At 36.9% G+C, this 23,792-nt stretch overlaps 2 long non-coding RNA genes across 2 annotated transcripts in view; both read left to right on the forward strand.

Annotated features, from left to right (window-relative positions):
• Positions 1-23,792, forward strand: part of LOC130608661 (uncharacterized) — a 48,858-nt gene that overhangs the window by 7,705 nt on the left and 17,361 nt on the right. The window contains exon 2 of the long non-coding RNA XR_008974600.1: positions 19,976-20,057. This is a non-coding gene — a long non-coding RNA (uncharacterized LOC130608661). The remainder of the gene's footprint in view (positions 1-19,975; positions 20,058-23,792) is intronic.
• On the forward strand, positions 9,229-12,557 carry LOC130608660 (uncharacterized). Its single transcript, XR_008974599.1, has 3 exons — positions 9,229-9,284; positions 12,143-12,273; positions 12,457-12,557. It is a non-coding gene; the product is annotated as an uncharacterized LOC130608660 (long non-coding RNA).

Genomic DNA, 23,792 nt, shown 5'->3' on the forward strand with positions numbered 1-23,792 from the left:
CAAATATCAAGAAGATTTCTGTCAGTCCTTGGGCTAGGAGTTCTACTTAAATGATCATTTTGAGTGGAAGTGGCAGGTAAGGATGAGTGAAGAGTAGAACTCTGTCCCCCTTGTTTTTTGGGATGTGATGAGGGGCACATCTGCTTTACCTTGAAAGAAATGAAAACTCTGGTTCTGTGAGAAGCAATGAGGAGTCAAAGTAAATTAGGTGTTTAGATATAGGGAAAGGGAATGAGAGGTAGCCAGGCACAGTAATGTGGTTCCCCTGTTACCTTTGCAATGCGCAGTATCTTCACTGTGCAGCCCCCTTCTTTTTTTGGAAGAGTGGGTCTAACTCCCTCTGCATTCTTGTCATGCTTTAAGTGTAGAGGGGCTGGGGATATTTTTTTAAGTGTGGAATTTGTGCAAAGCTGACAGAAAGATTAATAGGGGGGACCATAAAGATTCCTGGTGAGCACTCTATTAAGCCAATAAGCACTGAACTAAGAAAAATTTGCACAATGGACTGTAATGGCTTCCTAGCAGCTGTTCTGGTCTACTGTGTCCAAACCCCACTTTCGAAATAATTCCTCAAGTTGGTTCCTCTTTACGAGCAAATTCTTCCAGTTTTCTGTATAAAATAAGTAAAAATAACATATTAATTCAACAGTTGGGGTTTTATTTTTCTAGTTTATGTGCAGAAGTGACTTCCTACCTTAATATATACTTTGCTCACATTTATATTAATTCTAGTCTCCCTTTTTCTACTGTACCTCTTGCTTCCTGCCTTATTCATGCCCAGTTAGTCTCATTTTCCTTCCTAGCCTATATTTTACATCTTCTCCAGGATACTCGTTTTCCTTCAGCCTTATTGTTCTTTTTTTTTCTTGTTCTTTCTTGATTTACAGCAGAACCCTGTCTTGGTTTCAGCTGGAATAGAGTTAATTTTCTTCCTAGTAGCTGGTACAGTTTTGCATTTTGGCTTTAATTTGAGAACAATGTTGATCACACACCAGTGTTTTAGTTGCTGCTTAGTAGTGCTTACACTAGTCAAGAGCTTTTCAGTCTCTCGTGCTCTGTCAGCAGTATACAAGAAGCTGGAGGGGGAAGTACAGCCAGGACAGCTGACCCAAACCAGCCAAAGGGGTATTCCATACAACAGCACATTATGCCCAGTATATAAATTGGGGGGAAGTTGGCTGGAAGGGACTGATCACTGCTCAGAGTAGGGCTGAGCACTGGTCAGCAGCTGGTGAGCAACTGTATTGTGCATCACTTGCCTGTCTTAGGTTTTATTTCTGCCTTCTTTCCCCTCTTTCTCCTCCCTCTTAAGGTGATGATGATGATATTTTATTTTAATTATTAAACTGTTCTTATCTCAACCCATGGGTTTTACCTTTTCCTGATTCTCCTCCCCGTCCTGTGGCAGGGGGAGAGAAGGAGTGGCTGCTAAGTACTTAGTTGCTGGCTGGGTTAAACCATGACAGTCCTCCCAACTTTGCCCTAACTCTATTTCTGCCTTCATCTTAACCTCCTGTTCATGAGTCCATAAGCACTAATTTATCTTCCACTCTAGTGCTTGCTTAAGAAAAATGTAAGAAATTTGTTCCTCCCCCACTCCCATATAACAGAGCATTAGAGTTCTGGGACCCTTAAAAAGGCAGCTGGTCCCATTTTGTAAAGAAATCATGCACAGGTGCTGGGTTTCCAGCCTCCAGTAGTTATAGAAATGTACATATATGTTTGTGGCTAGGGAAGGTTTTAAGCTTTTTTTCTTCCTCTTGGAGGGTGGAGGTTGAATCAGTTTAGTACTGATAAAGAAAAGGACTGGGGATGGCAGTAGGATAGAAGGGGTTTCCTTCCTATGTTAGAGTAGCACTAATCTGAACTTTGTGAAGTAGTTACCAATTATCATTGGTCCTTTACATTTACCAAACTGCCATGTCTGAAGTATGGCATTCAAAATGTTTCCTCTATCGCCGTACCAGTGAATTGCCTGTGACTGGCCTTGTTAACAATAGGCAGGAAGACAAGCAAAATGAAAGTACTCTGTAAGAATCAAAGGAACAGTATAACACTGGAAGACTTACTTCTAAAAGGACATTAGAGGATAATCTTGAAAAGTGGATGACTATGTATCCACCACATAGCTTGAAAAGTCAATGACTGTGGCTAGGCTAACCTTGCTGTATGAACAGATCGACAAAGCTGGATGTGTTAAATTGATGATGGAGCATCCAGGTCTGAAGTTAGATGTTAAGCCTTTCTTTTGGTAAGGGAAATCCTGGACAGAATGATATAAGACTTTTAAACATACCTCTTGGTTTCCTGGATGTATTAGAATTTGATCTTTTACCTGATTTATGACATGTGGGATCTAACCATCTGTGGGAGTGCAGATCTGAGGAGTGGCTGCTGACCTGGCTTCTGACCTGAAATCTGTTGCCCAGAATGTCAAGTGATGACCTAAACCCACAGTCCTCTTCATTCTAAAATATAACTTATTTGAAAGGTTCAGGCAGAGCTTTCCAGAGTCTTCTGGAAGCCACTATAAGTAGCCACTTTTAGCTGTGTAGTATCAATTGACCTATCTGATATATTGAGGTTATGGTAGAGGTTAATCAAAAGATCAGCAGTCCCATTTTATCTGAAACAGAAACCCTCACCACAGTTAAAGGATTGTCTGGTGAGATACTCTCCTGACAGATTAGTAAAACTGTTCAATGGTATGTGCTGGGAATGTTTTAAAAAATTGCAGTTATGGAATCTTGGATATGGCACTGTATAATACTTTATCTCTCATTTACGGTTAAGGAGATATCGTGGATAATTACTGGCTTTCAGAAACTTGATTTACTTTATGGAAAGCAAAATTCTTTCAACAGACCCACCACAAAAACTATGATCTGAAGAGGAGTTAGTATGTCCTAGCTTTGAGGACAGATCTAGCTCTAAAGTTAGAGCTGGTCAGCTGTTTTGTCAAAGAAGATTTTAGCCAGCACAAGATTTCTAGGATGGGAACAAATGCTCATGCATCTATGAATGAAGAATGACTTCCATTCATACAGGGAAATACATAGCTAAATGGCTGAGGTAATGAGACAGGTTTGCAGGTCAGATTAGAAGATTATTTAAATGAACTAGATCTCTGAGCTATTTTTCTATTGTAATGATTTGTTTCAAAACAGGGAAGGCTCAAAGGATGTTCTTCAGCCAAGTGGTACCACTGCTGTTGCATTCAGATCCTCAGGGATCTAACACTCTGGAGGTCTCTTAAGTAATTCTGGGGATACCTTGCTCTGCATTTTGGGAAGACACTAGATAGGCAAAGCTTTTCATGAGTTTGTTTTGACACCTCTGACAGAAGCCTGGATGTAGAATCAGAGAATAGTATCATAGAATCATAGAATAATTAGGGTTGGAAAGGACCTTAAGATCATATAGTTCCAACCCCCCTGCTGTAGGCAGGGACACCTTACGCTAAATCATATCACCCAAGGTCTCGTCCGACCTGGTCTTGAACACCACCAGGGATGGAGCATTCACAACCTCCCTGGGCAACCTACTCCAGTGCCTCACCACCCTAACAGGAAAGAATTTCTTCCTTATATCCAACCTAAACTTCCTCTGTTTAACTTTTAACCCGTTACCCCTTTGTCCTATCACTACAGTCCCTAATGAAGAGTCCATCCCCAGCATTCTTATAGGCCCCCTTCAGATACTGGAAGGCTGCTATGAGGTCTCCACGCAGCCTTCTCTTCTCCAGGCTGAACAGCCCCAACTTTCTCAGCCTGTCTTCATAAGGGAGGTGCTCCAGTCCCCTGATCATCCTCATGGCCCTTCTCTGGACTTGTTCCAACAGTTCCATGTCCTTTTTATGCTGAGGACACCAGAACTGCACACAATACTCCAAGTGAGGTCTCACGAGAGCAGAATAGAGGGGCAGGATCACCTCCTTTGACCTGCTGGTCACGCTCCTTTTGATGCAGCCCAGGATACGGTTGGCTTTCTGGGCTGCAAGCGCACAGCGCCGGCTCATGTTCATTTTCTCATCAACCAACACCCCCAAGTCGTTCTCCGCAGGGCTGCTCTGAATCGCTTCTCTGCCCAACCTGTAGCTGTGCCTGGGATTGCTCCGACCCAGGTGTAGGACCTTGCACTTGGCATGGTTAAACTTCATAAAGTTGGCATCAGCCCACCTCACAAGCGTGTCAAGGCCCCTCTGGATGGCATTCTTTCCCTCCAGTGTGTCAACTGAACCACACAGCTTGGTGTCACTGGCAAACTTGCTGAGGGTGCACTCAATCCCACTGTCCATGTCAGCGACAAAGATGTTAAACAAGACTGGTCCCAACACCGATCCCTGAGGGATGCCACTCGTTACTGGTCTCCAGCCGGACATTGTACTTATTGCATAGAACCATTGTGGTTATGCTACTCAGTGAAAAAGTTGTAAGTATGGAAAATAAGGGAAATAAAGGATAGCAGATTTGCTTATTATGGACAAGTGGTATCAGTGATGCTTTGAACAGAAGTGTTCAGTATACCACATTCATCTGATATATGAAAGCCATATACAGTATTAAGATTTCATATGTTCAGTCGTTGGCTGATGTGTGTAAATATCTTCTTAAATAATTGAAATCCTGAGAACTGTCATTTCTTCTTCTTATGAAGTGCTTCAGTTTTGATATTCTCTATTTTGGTATTTTCTGTATGCTCCACCATAAACATAGGATCATTTCAAAACTTACGCATGAGACTAAATTGTGCTGTAGGCATGCATGTACTGATCATTACCAACTTAAAAATGGAATAATCAAAGAAGATAGGAAAAATTAAGATAACATTTGTGGTTTATTGTAGAGGTAAGGAAAATGAAAATATGTAGATCAAGTGCCTTGTTTCTTCCACTGACTAGGAGGTAAAAACTGTCCTAGATACTTTTAGAGTTTCAATTATTGCAGCTGTCTTTAGTTTCTAGCAAATCTACCCTAGAAGGTATAAGCAGCAACAGGCTTTAAGATAGATAGGAAGGGAGGGATGGAGTAAGGGAGGAAGAGAGGGAGGGAAAATCTAGATTACATTGCTCAAAAGGCAGTTTCTTGAAAAGAGAAGGATTAATATCTCACCTAAATAGACTGAAGGGCAATATTGATGGTTTCAAAGAAAAGTGTAATGGTTGCTTCTTGTAGAGTGATTAACAAAGCCATTTTGCATTAAAGTAGCAGAAGGTGGGAGCAATTAACACAAAAATTGCAGAAAAAAGATTTTGAAAAGAAACAATTTACTGATATCTTTCTATCCAACCCCCAACATCCTTTTTCCTCTGTATTGGTGAAAAGTGAAACATGAATTCCCTGACCCTTATACTTGTAAAACAACTTTCTTGTAAAATTCCCAGTGAAAGTTCTAAACTGATAAGTTGTCACTGTAGAGTTACCCATGCTGTAATACAAACACTGGGCTTTAAAAATGTTATTGCATGATGTCCCATTTCATTTGTGCATTTATGTGTACTTTAAAATGAAAATATTTTATTAAATGTGAATTTTTTCTTTCATTACAAAATGTAACAGAAATTCAGATGCAAGATAATAAAATCTACAGTACAGTAAGATTACCAGAAGGTTAGTGAGTTCTGTGATGTCTCAGATTTCATATCATATTTCCTTTGTATAATTTATGCATTATTTTCTTTTTCTGAGAGAATAACAACTGAAATTTCATTTTAAATAGAAGCACTCATAAGAAATAAATCTACACCTACACATCAAAATCAGGCAACAGACTGTACCATAGCACTAATAAATACTTTTGGTAGCACATACCAAAAATTTAGCCCTTCAGTGTGGAGAGGCATTTCTCAGACTGTTCCTGGAATTTTTGCAGTTGAGAATCAAAAAGAAAGCAGTATTTCAAGTCTAGTATCTCCTTTTCAGACCCACAGGTATACACTCTTCTTGCCCATTAGTAAATTCTAAGTGTTAGATGTGATGAATTAATTCACGTGAGAAAATTAAACCGAAAGGTGTTTACAATAGCGATGCTTCCTACCTCTTTTCCCCCTAGAGAAACAGGAAGACCAGGCAACAAGCTTCGGATTTGAAGAGTTCATTTTGGCAACTGAACTGATTTTCTTCAATCCCACCATGCTCTATATTTTCGATCAAAAAGCCCAGTGCTGAACAAAGGCTCTTCTCCTGAATAGAGGTATCCTGGAAGTTGCCCATTTCCTGCAGTAGCAGTTAAAATTCCCAGCCACTTGAACTGTATGAGGCACAGCCTTCAAATAGGTTTGCGTGTGGCTGCCAGAGTGGTGTGGCAGTGTTTTTCTTAGCAGCTGGGGAAGTTTAGAAGTTATAATGGAAAGATTTTCAATGACTTCCCAATTATATCTGAATATTATTGGATTGCTGCTTTGATGTTGCCAACATTGTATATGAAAGTATCTAAGTTTTCCAGATGTTTCCTCAATAAAGAAAATTACTTCAGTTCCCAGTTACCAATTCTTCCCTATATATTTAAAGCTCATTTTCAACCATAAAGAGAAATCCTAGATGAATTAAACCAATAAAATTACAGTTAGACAACACTGTTGTCTGTGTCCAAGCCGGGCTGGAGTTCTGAATAATCTAAGTTTGTTAAGCTTGAGCCTTTTCCTGGATGGGCTTTAACCTCAAACCTGTTCTGTTTGTACCTGTTGGAAATTCAGGTATGTTCATTGCTTGGTGTTGTCCAACATTAGCTTTCAGCCAAGGTGAAGATGGAGTTATCTCAAGTACAATTTCAGGCCTTCAGCTAACACTGCAGCATAGATATTTCCAAAGGATTTATTATCCTATTAAGCTGAATTTTAAGCTTAAACTAATGAGGTATTAAATAACTTTCTAAAAATAATCAGGATGTTTATCCAGGAAGCTCTGGGTTGGCTCTTCAGACATAAGGACAGGTGTATTTTGCAAAGAATATGTCAAAAAGCAATTGAAAATGAAGAATTAATTTAGCCATGTGTTGCTTCTGTGTCTTGGGAATTCTGAGTTTGAGAACTGATGTCATAAAATATCAGTTATAAAAGGATCTTGCAGCAATGGTATTCCCAGGTTTCATCACCCCAAGGATGAAATTTCTAACCTTGTCTTGGAAAAGGGACCTCTTTTAGTGCTGACAGATTTAAACTCCATCAATGACTTTAACACGATATTGAATTTAACTTAAGTTACTACCAACTACAGATGGAACTTCATCTGTTGTAACAGCAACAATATTTAAGAAGCCTCAGCCATTGCACTGAAAATATTTAAACAACCTTTCATAGATTTTATCTTTTGTTTATGGTAATGACCAACCATAGCTAAAACTTTACATCTGTATTTTCATCTGAAGAGCAAAAGAAGATAGTCAGTTTTCAAAATTATTTGAAACTGATCATTTACAGCTTTATCATTTTTTCTGCTTTCCAGAGGCAATCAGAACACTTCTGTTGAGAAAATCAGAGTAACTTATTACTATAAAAATAATAAATCTTATTGTTTTAATGTTTTACATGAAATATTTTCCCAGCTTATAAAGTTATATTGCAATTTTGGAATAGCTTAAAATATGAGTAAATTGTATACAAGACTTAGGGATGAGCTGTGGTGTTGCTGAGCCTGATTACAAAACCCCCATACAGTAGGGAATTTATATTTGTATATGAAACTATAGCAGTTGCATCTGTAAATACAATTGACAATTCAACTCTAATTTTTACTTTAATTTTTTTACTCTGAACTTTTTCACCCTTAACAGTGGCAATCATAGGGTCAGATATTCTATTTCTGGAGTAACTTAGAATGTACCAGAAATACCAAGAAGTCTTTGCATATGCCAGGTTGATACAATAGACATATTAAATACCATACACACTTAGAATTTTTGATTAATAAAGTCACAGTGTTAGTAAATGGAGTTTCAGGCACTTCTTTTCAGAAGGGAACAATTTGACTTACGATTAAAAAAAGGGGTTGAAAACTCAGGGGAGAATGTTTAAAAGCTTTGTCCTCGGCCAGAAGAGGTCACCCTTGTGCGTGGCATAAAATGAGTCTGAACCTTTTGCCCCTTTCTCTAGTTCATTGGAAATTAGTGGGTTTGGTTTCAATGAAAAATATCATATCCGACCATTCCTGAATTTGGGGGAGTTTTAGAATCCAGATTGGACCCAGGTTCCACACCTCAATTCTTTCTTTACGCGGTAAAGTGGTTCTACTGGTGGTACACGTATCTTTCAATTTGCACCATTGCCTGAAGCTCTTCACTTCTTTCTCCCAGTGACAAGATTCACATCATATCTCTAGCTCATGTGGGTTTAAATGAGGAAAATTGTTTCTAAAGTCAATAAACTTAGGTCAATTTGTAGTTGATGAAAGATGAAAAGTTAGCTTATTTATTTTAAGATATAGATTTACTATTTATTGTTCACTATTTTTAAGGATTGTTTTCAGCAGTACAAAGCTTTTCTTTAAAACAAAAGTTATCATTTTAAACTTTGTTTCCTCTCCTGCTGTTGAGAATTGGAAATGCAAGAGATACCTTCTTGTGCCTCCTGTACATTCTTCTGCTTCCTAATTAGGTACAGGGGTTTCTAATGCAAATTTAGTTCATCTTTCTTCTCTCTGGGCACAAAACTATGACTGCTCATCTGGGATTTTTTTTCGTTCTTTCTTTCCCTTCTTTAAAAGAAAAGCTGTGTCCTTTCACACATGTAACCAAGATCTGGAAGTCTGCCAGCATCTGTCTGACTCATCATTTTCAAAAGATACTGTGAATGCTGGGAATCAAATTCTAGCTGTGAGACCAAAGGTAGACACTTGAGTGCCAAATTCCATTGCCACTTTACCATTCGAGCCCACTTGAATAATGAATGCAAAGCAGAAAGCAAAACAGCTCTTTCTGTTGCTACACTACTACCAATAATCATGGAGCCAACATGGCTCTATACTAAGAATATGAATAATGTGCAAAAGAATTTTAGAAAAATACCTTTAGGCTAGAAAACTGAGACTAATCATAGTATTGTTTTTCATGAAAATAAGACTTCCTTTGAAGTATTTATGCTACTTCCTTACTATTCCCTTGACTATCTTTTGTTTTCATAATGTTTATTCAGTTAACTTAGTTATTTTTGTGCTTGTCTGGTTTTAATACCTTCTCTTCCCCCACTCCTTCTTTTGATTCATGTTTTTTTTCACTTTTCTCAGGCTGATTTATCTCTGTCAAGAATTGCTTCATAGTGCAAGGTGTTGGACATAAATCCATTACTTATGGTATGACTATCGCTTCAGAAAAATGTGTTTCACATGGAGCTGGTTTTTTTTTCTTTTCAGTTTTTAAACACTGTTTTCCATTCATGGAACACAAGGACTAATCTTAAAACACAGCAAAATATAACTAGGTGTTCAATTTTTAAATTAATACATGCCAACAAAATATTTATTTCCACAGAGTTCAGGAGATGGTGCTACTTGAAGTGTTCACATAATGTAACTGCTACAGGGTTAACCAATGTACAGGGGGGTTGTACAGGGGGGTTGTACAAGGGGGTTAGAGAAATTCCCTTGCTTAAACAAAAGTATTGTCTGTACCGATCATGCCTACTAAGCAGAACAAAGGCACTAACCATTGATAAGGAAAAGCAGACACCTGGTTCTATTGACAAGGAAAAGCAGAGGCCTGATTCTACTGATAAGCAGCTATTGATAAGGAAAAGCAGACACCTGAAGGGGTAGATGCAGATGGTTTATGGCTGGGACACCGACCAAACCCTAAGGCCATATATGAAGACTAAAAGGTGAAAAGTTCAAGAAGAGGAAGACTCATTTACTTCATCCTGAAGACCCCTACCCACAGGAGGAAGACTCAGTTACTTCATCTTGAGACCCCTGCCCATGACCAGAGGGGGCACTGCGCAGGCGCAAAGGACCTTCTAACTTCTAATATGAGGCGGAGATAGGACATGAATATGTATAGGCGTATTATGCAACCTTATGAATATATATAACTTTAGAGAATAAATGTAGAGGGAAACAACGCTGAGGCACGCATGACTTTAAGGAATTATCCCCGTGCGTCTCAGCGCCGAATAAAAAGCATACCTACTTTACAACTTTAACAAGTTGTGGAGTCAATCTGCGCATCATAACTACTAGTCATAACCTTCAATCCATATGCAAATCAAGGCTATACCTTCAGGGACCTGCCTATTGATTCTTAGGAGTATTGTGAAAAGTTGGGTCTTTGGTTCATATTATTATAATACATTTTGAATGGTGGAAAGAAAATATTAGCATAGTATCAGTGCAGACAATCAACATCTACCAGAATGATAACCATAAGAGGCTAATATTCTCACTGGATCTATTTAGTAATAAATTACTTGAACACTTGACATACTTGAACATGACACAGGAACTGCAAAAATCTAAGCAAAATCATTAGTGTTTAGATTGCTGGGTTTTGCAGCTTACATGTCTTGCAGTAAAGATTTTTTTCTGTATTTAGTTGACTCATTTCTTAAGTTTATACTATAGGAGATGGCTCCCAGGTGGGACTGAGATTTTATGCTTCCAATCACTGTTCTGACATATAAACGCATAAGCTTAAGCCACTGAATTTAAGGACAAAATTCCTGTTGGTCTCAGTAGGTTCAAGATTTCACCCCAGGCATCTTAGGAGACAGCACTTACAGTTCATAACATTACCACATTCCATTTGACAGTAAGTAAAACAAACATATTTCAAAACTTGCTGGTTTTAAGCTGGTGTGTTGCCATTACCCACATTACTCATTGGAAGTCTTTCTATATATAGATTGAAAACTATTCATTTTTCAGAATAAGGGAAAATAGCAGGCATCTGTACACTGTGTAAAGTGTGTATTTATAAATGTATACATGATGTAACATTCATCATGTCCATTCACTTATGTCTACTGAAATAAGTGTTGTTTGAACAAAAATCCTCTTTCTTTCCTTTTACTTGACTATAGGAAATTTGAAACTTCTTGAAATATCAGGCTGAACCTTGTGGTTGGTCAGAGTGAACTGTCTCAACCCCTTCGAAAATCACAGACTCTTCTTCTTTCATGTGTCAGAATTTGAACAATATTCAGACAAAGATTCAGATTTATTTTGACTAAATGTATTTAATAAGATATAGCGTAGTTCAGCTGTTGACTCAAAGGTGTGTATGTTAAGAACAAACAATACTTTCACATTTATTAAATTGCTCAAACGGGGAACAACAACTGGTTTCATCGTTACATATCATCTGCCTAATTTCTGCAAACGTAAAATTATCATTCATTCCCAAATTAGAAAACAAGAAAATTATCTATTTATCTTCTTGTGCTTAGTTTACACACACATTTATCATACTGAAAACAGTTGCTTCATCAACCAAAAAAAAAAAGGCCATTAATCTGAAAGAAAACATTTCATAATGATCCATGGATCTGTGATCGCATCATATGGATCTAAGATGGTGTATTCCTTGTGAGCACTGGAGAGTGTAAAAAAAAACAAACAAGCACCTTTCGCAATACTCATCGCATCCTTTTCAGATTAAAAACTGAGCTCAATTCCTGCTAAATTTACACAAAATATTACCTTGCTCATTGGCTTGGTATTGTTAGTACACATCCAAAAGAGCTGAACATGTCAAAATCTAGAGACTAGGTTTGGTTTATATGGGGTCTACCATATCTAGTACTCCACTTTTATGTAATTCAAAGTTTTTCATGAGTCTCTAGCACGTAGAAATTTGTTGATCACCAAGTACTCTCTCAAATCACTCTCTCCTCCTCTCCCCCACATTTTGTAATAAGTATTACACACTGAATACTGTCTGGCAAAACAGATACCTACCTGAATAAAATTGATCATCTTATTGATCAAGTTGAGCATTAACCATCTTGTTAACTGAGAAAGACCTCCTGTCAGCCTGCCCATCCACCCTACCTTTCCTATTACACTTTTCCAGAAGGCAAAAGTATCAAGTATGTGATATGCTGGGAAGATATCTACAGAGACTTTGTCCATACAGCATTATGAGTTCAGCAGTCCTTACATATTAAGATTAGTTGCAAATACTAATGTTATTTCTTAACTCCCTTCTGCCTCTTCAGTAGCAAGAACCAGCCAGACTATCCTTCCCAGGTAGCAGTTCTCAAACAGAGGTTGAGCTCCTGCAGGCACCCTACAGCAATTCACAGACTATTCTTGGGTACTCAAAAAGTGAAGTACTTGTATTATCTTTGTCTCTCATGTAAGTAGTTAACAACAGCAGCTGTTGCAAAAAAAACAAAAGATCCCACCAGTAACCCTTTGCCTAAAGGGTAGATAGACATCTGTGTAATTACATCTATGTAACTTGAAAGAAACGCTTATTTTAAAGAGCATCATGAATAACTGTCTTGCTCATACTTATTGTCCCTTCCAGTTCCAGGTACAACATCATGGTAAGGGAATGCACACTTTGAAATGAGGCTATTTTTCAACAGAGGTCAAAGGAAGTCATGGAAAAGAGGGATGGATACTAATATCTTCAGTATTGGTGTCTGAGCCGTTTGTCTTGTGAAGAATCAGTTACTTTGTATTACAGCTATGTCTTCGACTTGGCTGCACAGCTAATCTTTGGTCTTGACTTAGGTGTATTATTTTAAGACCAGTTCATACAGCACTTAAAGACTGGAGGATAAGTGGGCATATTAAGGGAAATACATTTGCCAGCCAATAAAATTTTTGGTACATGAGAAATATCAGGTTTTTTTTATAAATAACATCTGCTAACCTCAATATTTTCACAAAAATAATGACTGCCTCTATTTTCACTACTACTGCAAATATACATGGCAATGGAAAATCTCATCAAGAGACATCACACTAAAGCACAAACACTGGAAAGTTATATTACTAATAACTCTAAGTATTCAAAAAAGATTAAAATAAGAAAGAAAATCAAGAAAGGCAAAACCAAGGAAAGGCAAAGAGAGGCAAGAAAAAGCATACAAAAATCATGCCAGTGAGAGAGAAGAGTTTTCTAGAAAATGACTGACTCTCTGGTAACACATTAGTTACTAGGTACAGGAACACGCGTAGACACTTAAGGATTCTTTTTTCAACTAATTTTCTAAGCCTGTTAAATGAAGAGCACTTTTCATATGCTTAAATTCTAATCAGACGTCTAGCACATTTTACCTTGCATATTTTTCTTCGTTTTATGAACAGGATTTGAAGAACTAGAGAATTCAAACAGGAAATGTTAACATTAATTTACTGATCTTTGTTGACAATTCGATTATTCTCCTACCACCACAGCAAGCTTTTCCGTATGCTGATGAGTAATTTGATGCCAAGTTTAATGTGGCCAAAATGACAACAAACATGTTAATGAACAAGGCTGTAGCTATTTCAAAATTGCTGACCCAACTAATATGTAAGCAAACAGGGAGAGGGGACGATATGTTAAAGAGTATCTTATTTTGAAATCAATCTTCTGTAGCTAAGACAATCTAAAATAATATCAGTATACAGAATACCTGAAGTTGTACAGCTGGGATTTTTCAGCAGTATTGCGAGCAATTTGACATTGAACTATCAGTGGAATCAAACGATTGTATGTGAGCTGGCAAGACAGGCATTTGTGTATTAGTTTCCTTTCATGATTGTAACTTAGCTCTCCTAAAATACACACAAAAAAGCAAAACCAGAACAGACTTTTGAATTGAATTTCAGCCCTTCCTAACAGGAAGTATTATGCAGGCCATCTCTTTGACAAGAAAGAAAATAAGAATGGAAATACATAGGAAAGTATCAAGAACACCCCAAAGAGGGAAATCTGCACTAGTTCTTTACCAATTTTTTGCAGATACAGGCTTTCTGCCTTCCTTCTGAGTACAGGAGGCAGGGAGGGATGTGGGTCAGTCTGGGAGTTTCGCAAGGATGGATCCGCCAGCAGGCAGAGTGGTGGAATAACTGTGTCTGTGCCCCACTTTTGCAACACTTTGAATATAGTCAAATATGAAAAAGCAGAAGGGAAATGTGCTTCACCATGCTAAAACTTAGCTTCAGTACAACAGTTCAGGAGTGAGTTCAGCTGGAGAATGTAGCTCAGCTTCTCTAAGCTGAAATAAACTTGGCTACCGACTTACAGAACTGTTTTGCTTTTAGTCACCCACATACCTCACGTGACCTAGGTAAAGTGGAGTAGCTGGCACATCCACTTAAAAATTTAGACAGTTAAACTCAAGGATCAAGGCAACTCTCACATTTTTTTAGCTCAGGAGAAAATTCTGTAACAGCCTGTTATGTCTTCAAGCATTAGAAATTAAAAAAAATATATGCATGGAAATTTATCTTGCAGTGTCTTCATTATTAACTGCTACCCCCCTTTTACATATTTCCGCCACTGGGATTTGCTGCCACTCACTGCAAGATGCTATGAACAGAGAATGATAAAGATTTTAATGAAGTTTCTGGGTTTTGGGTGGGATGAACCCCATTCCAGTGTCTGTTGTCTATAACTGCCAGAAGAAACTCATTTGAAAAAAAGTTCTACTTTCTTTATAAATCCCACAAACTCTTATCCAGGAAAAAAAAAAAAAAAGAAAAAAAGATTAATTTAGTTGCTAGAAACTTTTTATGATAATTCTTTGATTAATCTTGAAATTAATCAATTAATCAAGGGGGCTGGGAAGAGTTCAACATGCACTTGCAGCTCCGTAACCACTGAAGATATTGCTCATTCAGAACAATAACGATGTATGGGGCCAGATATTTGTTTACGACCATGCTTGGATTAAAGGCTGCTCTGTAGGTAAGTTTTGAAATTCACCACTGCACCTTTTTAACCTTGTTCTCCTCTGTGGCAGCAGTTCTCCCTACACTCAGATTGAGAAACATAAGAGCTGATTTAACGTATGCCAGGCTTTGAAGAATGCAGAGCTATCTAAAAGAATAGACTAAGATCAAAGTGCTGTTGTTTCAGCCATACACCCTGTCTTTCATCTCTATTCTATTTCCCTTGTCAGCAGTAGAGACACCAAAAATATTAAGAACTTCAATTCCAGTAGATCACTCCTACTCTTAGATCATTCTTATTTCTTCTTCTGTATTATTTTGCCTTTAAACCAAATGGCACTGATAGTTCAGAGCAAAGCAAATGTACTGGAAAATTCGGTGTGTTCTATTTCTTGCTTTTATTTGACTGCATAGCTTTTATTTTTATCCCAGTTTCTAAAGGGACGTGTTAAAACATTCCAATTCTTCACATGTATTAGTCATACAGCAAAAAGAATGTGAAATGTGCATGACAAAAGATACTGCATTAGATGATGAATGCCATACTATAAAACTTTCCTTCTGCTTGTTTTTATATGATGCATTGAAATAGATAAAATCACATACAATTAGATGGAACTGAATAAAAAATAAATCCTTTGCAGTGTGCCAGTCAGCATGCCTTTTGAGCAAACAAATTTTTTGTGCTTTTCGCTGACCTAAATGTTAAAGTTCATGACCTTATGTAGATAAATGGATAATAGGCTGATTTCTTCAAATACACTGTCTTTTTATATGATTTTTTTTTTTTAGTGAAATTTGAGAAGAATGAGATGGCAGAAAATATCTGAAATACCTTCTTTTATAAAATGAAGATTTGGCCTCAGAATTCCCAGTTTCTTCCAAACTACACTGAGAGTATGGTTGTATGCTGAGAGTTTCTTAGAACTCTGACAGATTTTTGCCAATGGATTTAATGGCTATATGACAAAACATCATACTCATTTCTTATGTGCTCTACCAGGATTTACTGGCCCATAGCAGGAGTAGAAGGAAACATGCTTTGTTATCTGATTCACTGAAGTTCACAGCTCAACATATTAATTCAAGTAGTGAAAGGCAGTGAATTTATGGTAAAAAACAATCCTATGAAGAAAGGCTGAGGAGGGATGGGTATGCATCTGCTCTAGTATAAGCAACATGAGCAGAAAGGCAAGGCACACAGCCAAAAGCACTAATATAATGAGCCAATGCACTAAATCTAGTGGAGACTTTAGCTTCAGGATGAAGTTTGTTTCTCAGGAACAGATAAACTTTCACATAGGATATGAAGGCCAACATACACACCAATTTTTCTTTTTTCTCTGTGTTTTTTTTTTTTTTTTTTTGCTGTTGTATTCTTGTTTTGTTTTGTTTTTTGTTATTTTGGGTTTTTTTATTAGAGATTTTTAACAGAGAATAGTTTTCCTGGGCTACAAGTGACTTGTTTTGTCTGGAAGCTTCAAAACACACACACAAAAAGAATCTCAGCAGCTCTTAATCATTGTGTCACTCAATCCTCAGCCAGATACAAGGGGTAATATCCAACCAAGAACCATCACCTTCAAACTTTCTTCAGTCCACTTCCACAGCACCATAATTTGGTTGTCTTCAGCAGAGATATTTATGATTTTACAGGTGGAAATGAGAGAAGAACCATATTTAGTGATAATTTGCCAAGATCATGGTGAACTTAAAGCAGAATAAGCAGTATAATATTGTATATTGTTTTTCACACTTATGTGTGCCGTTCAGCAATGAGTATCATGAGTAATAACAATGAAGGCACTGTAAAAATCAATAAGAATGTGATTCAGAATGCTCTGGGATTCCCATGCAATGCTTGCTGGATTAAATAGATGCTAAAGATGAGTTTCAAGGTTTCTCCTGTCAGAACAGATTTCTGTCCTCCCCTTTGCAGCTCCTTCCTACCATATACGCTCTCTTTAAATGAAGGCACCCTTCTTTCCTCAGTGAACTAATTAAGATATTAGTGAATAATTTCTGACTATCAACTCACCCACCATGTATCAGATGAACAGCAGTGAGGAAGATGGGAGGACTCTGTGGCTGAGGGTGGGAAATGAAGAAAGTGTTGTCTTTTTTATGGTAGGCAACAGCTATTAGGCTTACTACTCTCTGATGTGAAATCACAAACTAAAGCTTTGGTATGGATTTTGGAAAAATGAGCAAAGTAGGATTTGATACAATAGAATGGTACTAAGCACTCTGTCCACAGGACAGCTAGAGACAGAGAGAGTTAAGCTTTAAGGAGCACCTACTGGAAGGAAATAAATCCTGTAGGCTCCTGTTCAAAGAGTTTAAAATATAAAAACCTATTTTAGAGAAAATATGAAAGCTTAGCTTAAACATAAATCTTGATATGTCCTAGTTATTAATTTATTTTGGAATCTCTAAAACAATATTAGTTATTTGGTGAAAGATACTTTATAATCTTCAGGATCCTGAGTCATAATCATAACAAAAAATAGGTGCTGTAACATTCTTAGAACCAATATTAAACTACAAATACAAATCTCTGATTAGAGTATCACATCAGCTGTGATGATGCAGTGTTACTGCTTGATAAATTTTTATTTCTGATACAAAGAAACAAAATTGGCAATTTGTGTCCTGTTAGATACCTAACAGTTTTGAAGTTTTTTTCAGCTGTGAATAAAAACAATTAATATAGCACTGTAAATGCAACACGATTAATCATGGCCAGAACTCTGCAGCTGCCATGCAGGGAAGCCAGCCAAGGATGCCCACCAGCACTACTTGGATGACCTGACCTAGAGTGATAAATGAGAGGACTCCATTTGGTGAAAGAAGGGGATCCTGACCCTAAGCAATTCTAAGGTACATTATTTGACAGCCAAGAAGATTGTCTCACTGGATACCTGTGGAATTGAATAGGGGAAAGTGTCATATTAGCTATTTTGTGATAAAGCATAATGACTGATTTATGCTTGTAAAGCAGATAAATAACGGAATGAAGGTAATGACTAGTTTTTCTCATGCTGCCAGTGGTGTTTCTCTGACAGTCTTATATTTCTTCTGAGAAATTCAATTTTAATACTATATCTCAGATAAAGATTCCGGACATACCACACACATTAGCTGAAATTCCATTCCATTGCTCATCCTCCTCTGTCTGTCTACAAAACCTACATATTTTCAGTATTCCTCATTTTTCTTGAGTTCAATTGCACTGTACAAATGCTGATCAAATCGTGCTCTGTCATACCATAATAACATCAACAAATTGAACTGCCCTTTTTCAGAGGGCATACAATGCTGATTTCACAGATGTGTATCATTAAGCAATCAGATACACAAAAATCTGCACTTGAAGTTAAAGCCTACACAATCTTTATTTTCTTTACTTCTTTCCCATATGTGATCATTCGTGTCTCAGGATGCTACATCTCCTTTTTATCTCATATAGCTTTTTTATCTCATCATCCTCAAATGCAAAGCAAGCTGCCAAAAACTTCCATGTTCTGCAGCTTCACAGCTGTGATACATATGCTTGAGTGGCAATAACAAGAGAACATCATATTGAGTCAAGCTCAAAATAAGCCCTAGGCCACCTCCAACTAAGGGACTGCAAAAATGATGAGGTGATCAACTAATCTGATCTTTAAGAGTCTTTAGAGACAGAGGGAATTATTCCAAATAGTCCTCAATGCAATTAGAGAAGGAAGGGAAAAGCAGAAGAAAGGCTACTGCAGAAACCATCATTCTAACAGAAAGGCGGACAGAAGAGAAAGAAGAATGGTTGTATTGGGAATAGAAAGGAACATTTTTGGGTTTGATATGAACATTGAACAAATAAACAAGGAGAAAGGATAACAAGAAGAAAAGTGCCATGGGTAAGAAAGTACTGAAGGGAAGACGCTGCTGCAAAACATATCAGGTATATAGTGACCTGTATTATGTTTGAACAATATGCTAAACAAACTGAAGTTTTTAATTATGTTTTTAACTTTCTAAATATAAAAGAAATACGGATTAGCTTTAAAAGTCATTGGCAATGTTTAGCAAACCTCAGGCTCACATCTGAATGGCATTATGTCCTGATGAGCTCATGACTGTGTCTTTACAGCTAGCCAAAGCAAGCAGTACAATTTTTATTTCTCAGTGTGTCTAATATTCCCCACAGTGAAGAAACATAGAACCTAATGTAGGAATAAAAATTGTGTGTAAACAAATATAATTTTCTTAAAATCATTGTTTTTACTTTTTTTTTTTTTAATATATATACATAAATGTCTTCAGCTACTGAGGTCCAAAGACAGAAAATACAAGGAATTATTTTATCCAAACATGTAGTTTAAAACATTATTATGTATTTCTGTAAATAAACTTGTTAAAAAACTGAAATAGCTTTGTGAGGATTTCCTGATAGGCCAAAACGGTATAATACTTGCTCGTTTCTTTATTTTCTTATGTTGTCAGAATTCTTAACTTTACCAATACATAAAAATAAATAAAGGACAACAAGCATACACAGGCTGTACATTTTCAAATTCCAATTTTCATATTGTCATACACATTTTCATCAGGGTTAAACCCAGCCACCATACAGCAAGACTGATTAAAGAATGAGAACATTTAGACAACCGAAGTCGTGGAAAATCCAGTGCTGGAGCTAACTGAGCATGTATAGTGAATTGGAGACTTCATCAGCTCACTGAAAACCCTTAAAGCAGAAGCATTGTATCATGCCTCTAATTATCCACTTTGCCTACCTATTTTGCCTATCACTGGTGACAAACTCTTCTGTTTCCTGGTTTTCTTTCCAAATACCTTAGAGAAAAAATACTCTTCTGCTGATACAATGTCTCATTCTCTAATTTATGGAATTAATTTGTATTCTTATTTGTGCTTTTAACTATTTCTGTGCTGTATTAATATAAGCTCTCCTGAGATAAATTGTTATTTTTTGTCCACATTTTAAACCCCTGTTGGATGCCCTTTTATTATTTTGCAGTCTTCCCTTGGGTACATAACTTCTCTCAATTTATTAGCATCTGCAAATTCTGTTAATGAGCTGTTTGCTTCCACCTCCAGAACACTAAGAAGATTAATTAAAGCTAGGTTCTGTGCTAACCCTTTGCATCCTGATTCTCCAGGATATCACACCACTGATTCAAATGAAGTGTCACCAACTTAAAAATGGAGGAACTGTGGAGATTCAGACCCTGTGGTTTGAATGTGACCATGACACTGTTTTTTGGTTCTGGATGCCTCTAAATTTTTTTTAGTAATTTCATAATCCATAGGCTAAGAAGAATGCCAGAATGAATGTTCCAAGTAACTCTACATCAGAGATAGCTGAATAATAAATTATAACACATTGGCTCTCAAGTGAAGCTATTTCAATGGCAGATTGTGAAATCTCTCCTGATTCTAAGTTGATAACATGCTGTAACTTGCAGAGAATCAGCAAGTACACCAAAATAATAAAGCTGGTGTTAATAAAGATTATAGTATCTAATATCAAATTTTTCTTTCAAAACTTTAGGTTGACAATTCAAGAAAGCATTTCCTGAAATACCAGTAATAATTTGAAGGGGACAATCTGCTAAATACTGTGCTGAAGTAGCCTGCAGTAACATAAGAAGAAGACTTTAGAATGATACCCTTGAAATTCAGGAGAAAACAGAAAGAAACCATCTTTAATGCAAAGAAATGGAAGCGTACAAACTGATATCAGGGAGTCTTAGAAGTTAAAACCAAAAAGAAAACATTCTGCTACAGAACATATTGACCTTGAAATGCTAAGGAAACCCTACAATTTTCCCAAAACTCCTCTGTATGATGGGGTTATGTGTCATATGACAAAATCCTCTTTCCTGTAAATGTCTGTTCTCATGGTTTTATCTCCTCTGAAAAATGCAAATGATATGCACATTTCTGAAAAAAAAAGGCCTTTTGACCTTGTGAGGTACATATCAAATCTTCATATAATCAGTAGTCCCAAAACTCATACCACATACATTGTGGGTCTTTGGACAAAGAATGTTCACAGGTGACAGATGGCAAATGTGTTCATGGAGGTCCACTGCTGAAACGTGTAAAACATACATGTTGCATATTAGAGGCCATTATGTCTTACTTATCTCAACATGCCTGGGAGATTAGGTCAACCTCAAAGGATGTATGCTAGCAGAGACATTGTATCCTGCCTCCAGTTTTCATATCAGATTCTGCTCGTGCTTCTTACAAAATTCTTCAGTCATTTAAAAGGCACAGTGCAAGCTTCCGAGCTCCCCTACTTTTCTAGACATCATCACAGGGCTCTTGGATTGGGGTGGTTCCAAACTAGCAATGGAAATCTATCCGAATGACTCAAAAGCACAGCATATGATTTTAAACTATGGCTCAAGAGGCACTAAAAATATTCAACTATGAAATATGGAATCTCACTTAAAACTCACCACACTGAAGAATGAAGAATTCCTTAAAATGCAATTTACTGTGCCATTTACAGCCATTACCTCCCTTAATAGCAGTGTAGGCAATACAGTTTTGTCAACAATGAATGCCACAGAAGTATTCATTTATTTATGTACTTGCTTTCCAGTACTCTTTTTTGAGATTTCTATTTTAAATACTTCTGTGCTGGAATGTGTGACTGGAAAAAAAAAAAATCAAAAAATAAACCTGTGCAAAGTCATGTTAATACTTTAAAATTTGAAATAAAGGAATAGTGAACAGCCTGGCTGCTATGTGCCCTGCTGAGAAGCACCTGAAGGTTATGATAGACACCAAGTAGCGTATAAGCCAGTTGTTTTCTTATTGGGAATAAGATACAATGGATAAGTTCCCACTGATATGAATTACTACATTTACGTCTGGGCCCCCAAGTTCAAGAATGATGTTAAGGAACTGAAGAGCATCCAGCGGCATGCTACTAAATGGCCAAAAACCTAAAGCACAGAACCTGTGAAGAGACACTAAGAGAGCTGTTCTTGTTTATCTGGGTTAATAGGAGGCTAAGGGTGGCCTAGCAGCAGCCTACAGCTTTTTGAAAAGTGATTAAAAGAAGACAGATTGTTCTTCATTATTACTACATCCTCTGAATATTTTCCCGCAAAATCACCTACGAGTTGTAAATCATGGTATGATGCACAGGAAAATATATTAGACTTTTCTGACCTGCTTCCTCAGCAATGCATGACTGTTACATATTCCCTGCTCTGGCAATGCATCCTCCAGAGAAGCCAAAATTGGAATCATGGTGGCCTCTGTAGAAGTTTTTAATATTTTACTTTTTTCTTTGAGAAAGTTGCATTTACAGTGACCAGATGCCCATTTTTCTGGTCTGAGATTAGAATCTTTAAAGGACAACTTATTTTCTCCATTCTACATGGTGAGTAGGTTTGTCTCCAGTTAATGAAGAGGCAAGAGGAAATTTAAAGGCATAACCATGAACTGTGGATAACTGACACAATTTATGAAAAACTGCTTTGAACTAAGAGCAAATTTTAACTCTATTCAAAAATCCTTACATTATCCAGTCTCCCATAGAAATAAATTCTGAAGGGTTTCAAAGCAAATTTGAAACTTCATTTGCCCCGAGAAAGAGGGCTCAGAGAGCTTAAATGACTCACAGTTATTTAAGTCATAGCATGATTTTAACAATTTAAAGGCTGTTACTTCAATTGTGTTGATATATATATCCATATTTGCTTTCTGAGCTAATAACTCAATGTTTTGCAGGCAGAAATATGTCAATACTTTGGTGGCACCCTTTTTTAAAGCAAGATTTTAATAAATGTATTATGAATATCAAGAAGAAATAATTTAGTCTAAGGTCTTTCAGAAATGTTGGCATTTCTTCCTATCTGTTGCTAGAAGTCAACAGGAGCTTTACCATTAATTTTTATGGGAAATGAGCATCACACTAAGGCTAGATACTTTTGAAAATGTATCCCAGTGGTACTGGAATATAGTTTAGCCAAGGAAGGGAATTAATGAGAGACTAGTTGGAAAAGACTGAGCAGAAAAGCAGTTCAAAGTGCACACTGGAACAAATTCTCCTGAAAAGAGAATTCCAGCAGACCCTTTCTTTCTATAAAACTGAACACTAACATTGTCATCAAGCTGACAAATGACATTCACTGGTGTAGCTAAAATGAAGACTACTGTGTTAACATCATAGACATAATTTGTAGTGTAATTTAAGCATCAGACTTTTTTTTTTTTTTGAGTAAATGCAATTTTTTTAAGTGAATGCGAACACACCAAAGGAAAATGATTACAAATGGAGCCAGGAAGAGGATCAAAGTATTAGAAAATGTGCCTTGTAGTCAAAGACTCAAAATCTGTTTACAGAATCAAAGAAAAATTTATGCAGAGATTTGATCACAGTGAATCTTAAGGGACTGAAAAATTTCTTAATGAAAACCTCTTCAACATTTCATACAAAAACAGAACAAAAGATACTACTTGAGAAATTAAAACTAAAAATAGTAAAAATTATTACCCATCAGAACAGACTATTAGGAGCATTGTGAGCTCTCTGTCTATTAAAATGTTTTGCTTTTAGAAATCATCCACTATTTAAAACAGTAATTAATTCAGGGAGGGCCAGGGGACTGTGTCATGAAGGAGGGTGGACTACATGATCAGAGTGTTTTCTGGCCGAACAATCTGACCTAGTATATATTTTGAATCAATGTATTAAAAATTGCTGGATATAACACAGATGAAAAGAAGTCTTCCAATGACATTTATTTGTGAATGTGGTACAGAACCATTTTCTCAATAACAAAAATGTTATGTGTTGGCTTCTTTCTCAAGTTAGGATGATATGAGAATTATTGTTGTTAACCTTAAATAAAATGTTATCAAACTACCTTTGATAAGTTGGACACTATTGTTCCAAAATTCTCCTTTTCCGTAAAACTTCACATACAGCTCAATTAAAACTGCAGGAATGTG

The sequence above is a fragment of the Pezoporus wallicus genome, unplaced genomic scaffold (assembly GCF_028554395.1).
Source record: "Pezoporus wallicus isolate ANWC-B61680 ecotype Strahan unplaced genomic scaffold, APGP_CSIRO_Pwel_v1 scaffold_13239, whole genome shotgun sequence".
NCBI classification, from domain to species: domain Eukaryota; kingdom Metazoa; phylum Chordata; class Aves; order Psittaciformes; family Psittacidae; genus Pezoporus; species Pezoporus wallicus.